Consider the following 7,890-nt stretch of genomic DNA (forward strand, 5'->3'; position numbering starts at 1 on the left):
ATTATATAATATGTTCAAGAATAACTTCGATTTTTTGAATATTTAAGTAATGTTAGTATATTTTTAATCTTTTTTTTATTACATTCCTTAATTTATCGTTCACACTTGTCACGTGATTGAAGGCTTCGTATATATGATCAGATTACTTGCTGTGAGAAGTTAAAAACCTTAAAACCGTGAGCAGTATATGTGTATGCCATGTATTAAATGAAAAGACTGTTAAAAGACTGTTCTTTTAAGTGAGAATGAAAATAGTATAAATGTAATAAGGATAAAATATAAATTCATATATTTTTTAAAAATAATTAAGTGATTTGTGATTTTAAATTTTAAACATTTAAAATATGAAACAATGTTAATATTAAAATTATATTTCTGTGAATATTTGATTTATTTATAATTTAGTGCATAAATTGTTAACTTTACATTACATGACTTCACAATTAGATTTCTCAAATTATATAATGTAAAAAATAATTTCACACATATATATACCATGGCATGTGTTATTGATGGTTTTTTCTAGGGATGGGGGTTGGGGGCACCTGTATACGTTCTTTGAGCACTCTTTATATCTTTTCTTCCAATTAAAGACATAGCACTACTAAATAGGTAATAATGAGGCTCACTCATTTTGGGGTCATCAGTGCCTACTCTTTAGCAAAACAGAAAGGATGTGGTTTTGATTGAAAGAGGGTGCTCAAATCATTGGAACATTATATTTTGAAGTTTGAAAAGTGAGGAAGACAATAGGATTTCTCTAGTTGGAAGAAAAGGATCCCTTTATGGATTAATTGCAAATGTGAAGTTTACTCGTTGTGATAGAAAATGAGTGTTGCTACTCAATCGAATGATTCGGTCTGCATGTTCACAAACAGATTTTCAATAAAGCCTGAAAGTAAACTTAGGGTTCATTAAACTGAGACAGATCAGGCCACGGGTGTTACAAAGGGCTTATTGACAATGGAGTAATCATTAGCAGTAATTAACAACATTTTACCACAAATTTCTTAAGGCAAATTAAATATGAAGCAATTCCACATTCGATTTGGAATTTACAATTGCACACCTTTTATTGTGAAAAGGGTCATTATTCCCATTTTTCTAAAAAGAAAGAAAGGAAAATGGAGTACAAGTGTGTGACGACCTATATATGGTCGACAGCTCCTAGGGTTATGTAGTACTTATTCACAGCTGGGAGCTCCTATAGATTAATTTGATAGAAAAGACAAGCTCAGATGTACCTCATTAAACCAAGAGTTTTTGATAATATTTGATGACCACAAGTGCCAAAAGGTATATTTTTCTAGGGATGATGTGTTGCTTTACCTAAATTGATCACAATCACGACCCATAAATCCATTCATACATCAATAGCTTAACTGATCCATGACAATCTTTTGGATCTGCACTTGCAATCATCAAAGGGATAAATTTGATAAAAGGAAAAATGATACGTTTTGAATCCATTATATATGCTAAAGTAACGAGACATTGGTAAAACTTATATCCCCAGGTCGTGTTAATGTTAAAACTTTGAAAAATACGAAAATAATAATAAGAAACGTTTAGTATCATAAAAAATTTTGAATTCTCTTTAAAAATAAGTTATTTAATTTATATAAAAATTATATAAATAAAATTTTATAGTATTTTAAAAACTTTTTTTAATTATACAAATATAAAAATCTTAAAATTTATTATCAAACACAACTTAAGAATTTATTTTCTATTCATAAAATGTAAATTTAATGTTTTATTTAAAAAATAAATCCCTGATCATTTTAAGTAACACGCGTTTCATATAAAGTAAATTTTGCATCAGCACATGCTCGCTTTTGTGTAAAAATTCAATAAAAAATTAAAACAATCTCAGTGATTCATTGTTTTCTTTTTTTATTTTAATATATCTTACTTTTTTATGAATTATTGTAGTTAATAGATCATGTATTCGCAGAAAAATCACTCTACATAAGCGATAAAAAAACAGCTTTTGTTTATTTATTTTTATAATAATAGCAACAAGGTTTTAATTTGTATAAATTATCTAAGCTTCTTTTGTCATTATTAGAAATTTTTATTCTTGAAATAATTATAACCGTCTCTTTTGAAGTTTATGAAAATTATACTTATATTTTATTTAATTAGAAAATTATACTTGAATTTTTTATTTTATTATATATTTTTTTACGCATTGATGATTGTCATGTTTTTTTAAAAAATTACACTCACTTTCCCTATTTTTATGCACGAACTACATATAAAATACTCTTATAAATAATAAAATAAAGGATATGTGAAGAACGTAAGTATGATTTCTCAATCAAGTAGAATCTATATGTAGTTGTCCTCTTATTCAATTTATTTTAGGCCCTTAAATAATTCAATCCAATTTATTTTCATGTCTATTTTCTTCATTCTCGAATTTTACTTAACGAGTAACAGTTTTTACTTCTTAAACCAACTAGATTTAATTTTACAGACCAAACTAAAACCATTTGATTAACTGGGTGGGAAAAAATAATGTAGACCTCTAAACAATTTATTTATTAAATTCAAATATTAAATTAACATTAATTTTTAGAATTGATTTAAATATATAAAAAGTAAAATTTATTGAAAATAAAATTATTTATTATACTTTTATATTTTTAATAAAAAAAATTATTGATTTTATATATCTATAATTAAGTTTAAAATTAATATTAATAAAACTGTTATATATATATATATATATATATATATATATATATATATATATATTTGTACATTCCAGTTCTCAACCTTTGTCAGCCGGGCATAACCTGATATAGTCGATATTTATATTCTAATTAGTTTTGGGTATGAGAAAAAATTAATATTAAAAATAAATATACATTTTTAATTTTTAAAAAATTCTGTAAACTTTTTTTACTTAATTTTACCTGTCTTAGAGACGTACATATCAAATAATTCCTTTATATGATATCGCATAAAAAGGTAATGTTCTGTTTGTATATTTTGATGAACACACAAGATTTGCTTACAATGAACATAAACATGAAGGACAGAGGCAGTGCTTCTTTATGTTAAAGGAAAAACATTCTACGGCTCCACCTTTCATGTGAAAGGGTGGGATCCACAGATGCAATGCAAGGACAATGGAGCCCACAAGTTCCAAAGCCCGTCGCAGAGCAGAGCCTTTGATTCTTATACTTCAAATCTCTCATCTCCATAAGTCACCAAATTCCCAGTCATTCCTGACTCTAAAAGTTATGATATAGAAATTTTTTGGGGAGGTGAAAAGAAGGCCTAGCGTGCAACTTTATACAATAAATGTCGCCAGAAACACACCCTATAATATATCCTGTATCATACTATTTTACTGTATGCTCTCTCTCTCTCTCTCTCTCTTACTCTCATACTGTATGTATATGATATGATATATTTGGATTCGGATTTTGCTGATTACAAAAATTTGTTATAATTACCTTTTGAGAATGAATAAATCCTAAAATACATAATAAATTATTTGAAGTATATATCAAAAATCGTAATTATTTAATAATTCATAACATTGTTAATATTAGTTACTTGTTGACATATTCATCGTTGTACATAACTTATAAAAATAGACTACACAAGCACATATTATAATAATAGCCCAGATCTTGCAGGTAGTGCTCTCCAAAGTTTAATCGGCATTATCGAGGGAGAGTTGAGCCATGCATACACCTTAACCTGAGCCAAATGAGTGAACAAGCAGGAAAAACAAAAGAACAAAATCTTCTGGAATAGTTGAATATATAACACAGTGGAAATCTTGTCTGATAAACACTGTATTCCTTTTTCTTGCCAGATTTAACTTACTGGGAATTCTTTCTATGGGAACTTGCCAAGGCAAAACTTAGAGTTCTGAAAATATAGGGCCATTCCAGAAGTGCCAAAAAAAAAAAAAAAATACATATACTAATGATTTGTTGTTGAATTAGTCTCTTTTCGTATAACTTTTTTATTATTATTGAAGTTAAACTATCAGTGAAAACAAATGTTACATTAACAAACGTAATTTCAACACTTCATATTTTTGGTCCATTAGCTAATGACACATCAATGTTTGTTACTGTCAACATTTCGATCATTATCATTAAAGTTGTATTGTTGATTAATTTCTTGTTCTAGTTTTGAGCTACAAGTGAAAATCTTGTCAAATTACACCTATTTTGCAACATTTTAGTTATATAAAATAAAATAATTCAAAAAAGAAAGAGAAGCCAAATCCTTGGTTTATAGCAATAAATCACTTGACAATAAGAGAATGTTCTTCTTTCTTGATGAGTTTGAAAGCATTAAAAAAGAATATAATTTATACCTTTCGGTTTTTCAAGATTCTTCCAAAACGAAAAAGAAAAAAAAAATGTGTAAACCTCTTTTTGCCCCCCGGCCCTTTATTCCCTAAAACACACAGTTTTGTATACAACTTCACACTACAACTCCGTGGTCGTGATATATAAACTTCAGTTGTCCTTTATTCTTGTCTCCTGGCTATAATTGTATATCACAAGGTTATATTCTTTCTTCGTGTATGTGTGTGTGTTTTTTCTTAGTGGAATATTGTTAACAAGTATACAACTCGATCTTGAATTACATGTTGTGTTTTTATAGGATATTTATGGTTTGTGATGTCATGGGACACAATGATGATTAACCTGACATTCGAAAAAGTCATAGGATAAGTTATATTATACATTATTCTCATAACGTCATAAATCAGTTCGTCGTAAGCTCGAGCCAACTCAATAAAGATGAACGGGTATGCAATTATGCAAGCAGATAAAATATATATTAATGGAATATTGATATCGTACAGGGACAATGAGAGTTTCTATGTTATTCCGTTCTTATAAGATTCATCTTTGTGGTTTTGAGGTTGAGAGGAACTTACATGTCTAGGTTCGTAATATTTAAGATTATTGTTACACCGTTACGCTACAAAAAAAATTCATTTACAAATTTCTATTTGATTTTAATAAATATTAAATCATGAATATAACCATTGTAAATTTATATTTATAAAAAAATATTATAATAATAATATAACAGTATATATTAACTTCTGATATTATTTCGTTTTTAATTAATATAATAAACCATACGATTATTAGACTCATAATGTTCATATTAATATCTTTTATTAAAAAAAATTTAATGACAAATCATTAGTATATGAATTTTTTTGTGTGTGCGTTGTGAACAAAAATAATATTTTTACATCGTCAAATGATTTTTTAAAACTTGAACTTTGAAGTAACAGTTTTATGAACATTTATGGTCGAGAAATATTGATTGTAACAAATGGATATAGATAAGTGAATTTTATTTTATTTGAATTGATCAAAGAAAATGTCAACTACGATTCTATACGTGTTTTATTGATAATTAAGCAAGTTAGAGTAAATTTCACTCTTGGCTTTTAACTAGACTATAATAAAATGAAAAGAACAAATCTCAATAACAAAACTTAAAGAAAGATGAAAAAAATTGTTATTTGTCTAAGCTATATGACTTTAGCAATATATATAAAGTAGGGCAATTGTTTGTGCATAGTTCCTTCACATGCTTATAAATAACACGATTCTTAAGGTATAAGATTATAGCTTGCAACTCACTATTTGCGGTAGAAAACCAGACAGATGATGAATGGAAAGTAAAAGTGAGGTAAAGGAGAAAGGAGAAGGAAGCTTTTGTTACTGAAATCTAAGAGACTGATTAAAGTGGGTGACCGTAGTAAAGCAAAGAAAGTGAAAGGGAAGAACAGAAAAGGGAAAGTCATGAAAGTATATATGTTTCTTTCTTTCTCTGCTCATCTTTCTATATTGCATGCAAAACGATGACAACCTAAGCCATCATTGCTGCCACACTCTCTCTTTGTTCACTAATCCCCATAAAAATGTCGTGGATCCCTTTCTTTCTTTCTCTTTTGTTTTATCACACATATACTCCTTTCGCTAAAGAATACATAGATAAATCAACAAAGTGCTTCTATATATAATTAGAAAAGCTATCTAGAATTAATAAGAATATAGAGAGAATGATTTCTTGGAAAAAATGAGATACAAGCCAAGATGCTTGAAGACTTCTTTCCACTTATATTGTCTCTTTCTCTTTGAATATGATATAAAAAGGGATTCTATGGCACCTAATGTATAAATTGTGGGTTAAGTAACCATGCTGAAGCCTTACTTTCAGATTGGTCAATTTTAGCTAGCTAGTCAAGTTATTTTCAATGAGTAAAAATATTATATAGTTCCGATTAAAAATATTATATATAAGTATGAATTGAGTAATCACTACCTTTAGTTTGTTTAAATATCAACAAAGTAACTAGTATTTTCAAATTTAAGTAAAATTTAAATAAAAAAATAAAATATTTAATAATATCATCATTGTAATTAATAGTAAAATCAAACATATTAAAAAAGAAAAATATAATAAAATGTGTATTCCAAATTATAATAAAGATGATTTTCTTTTATTAAATATAAAAACAAATTAAAGAAATAAAAAATTTTAATTTGAGAAAAAATATATTTATATATTTATAATCATTAAATCAAGATAAATCACGTTTATGTCAGTTATTAATATGGTATGTAAAAATTTAAATTATTTTTAAAATTAGTTTATATTTAACTAAATTTAGCCAATAGAATTTAAAAGAAAGAAATAATAATAATAATAATAATAATAATAATATGATAAAATTATGAGTGTTTTATAATTTTTTTTGTCAAAAATATTGTTTAAAAATTATTTTTCGTGATGATTAATCATAACACAATGGAATATAATTTTTATTAATAGTATTATAATAACATAAACCGAAACGTATGAAAATGCAAATATAGAAATTAAAACTTAATTGTTTATAAAACAAAATTTGATGATTATATTTGTTATTGTGTCAATAAATAAGAAAATAAACAATTCATTAATTACAAAAATATATAATGTCTTTTTAAATTTATAAACACAATAATAATAGCTAACAAGTAATTTCTATGACATCTTATAGCAAGATTAGACATTATAATTGATTAAATTTAACCAATAAAATGTTATCTTAATTTAGAAAGCACCATATAAATTATCATAATAATATTCATTCTTAATAAAAAGAATTAGAATAACTAATATGTCCTGAGATCAGTTATAAAGAAAACTATGTATTCCCTACTTTAGTGAATATGATACATTAAATAAGGAAATTAACATTTCTATTATAAAATCCCTGTCAAACAAAATAAAGGGTAATTGTGAGTGTATGGACTATGCATCCTAAAGAAGATAGCATGTTCAAGAATATTGACAATAAATGTTCTAATTCAGTAACAATTTACGCATGGGGATGTAGCTCAAATGGTAGAGCGCTCGCTTTGCATGCGAGAGGTACAGGGTTCGATCCCCTGCATCTCCAGTCTTTTTATGTCAGTAATTTTGCACATACACCCATTCTCAGCTCAGCTATATTCTTTGGGAAGCATCAAATATTGTTGACGTGGACGGGTGCATTTGCATATTAGTTTCTTTCTATCTCTCAATTCCATCTTTACTTTTTTGGATTTTTATAATAATGTTATTGATCCCTATTTCCTACATCATTCTAATAACTCTTAACTTGTAATAATTATAATAATGTTCATTAAAGTCATCATAAATTAGCAATGGACATGATTTTTATCGTATATGAATCCGTTCCAATTCTTTCGTGAATTAATCCTATTCTTAGTGTTAGACATGGACTTATTTTAAAATCCCAACAACTGTTTGTATAAAACATAGGAAAACTTGTTTAAACGATGCAATACTAAAGCAACTAATTAAACTCCCAAATTTCTGGCAACGGTACTA

At 26.6% G+C, this 7,890-nt stretch overlaps 1 non-coding gene across 1 annotated transcript; it reads left to right on the top strand.

Annotated features, from left to right (window-relative positions):
* Positions 1-7,383: 7,383 nt before the first annotated feature.
* On the top strand, positions 7,384-7,456 carry TRNAA-UGC. The gene has a single exon. It is a non-coding gene; the product is annotated as a tRNA-Ala (tRNA).
* The last annotated feature ends 434 nt before the right edge of the window (positions 7,457-7,890 follow it).

Source organism: Abrus precatorius, unplaced genomic scaffold (assembly GCF_003935025.1).
Source record: "Abrus precatorius isolate BTA unplaced genomic scaffold, Abrus_2018 Scaffold8, whole genome shotgun sequence".
NCBI lineage: Eukaryota > Viridiplantae > Streptophyta > Magnoliopsida > Fabales > Fabaceae > Abrus > Abrus precatorius.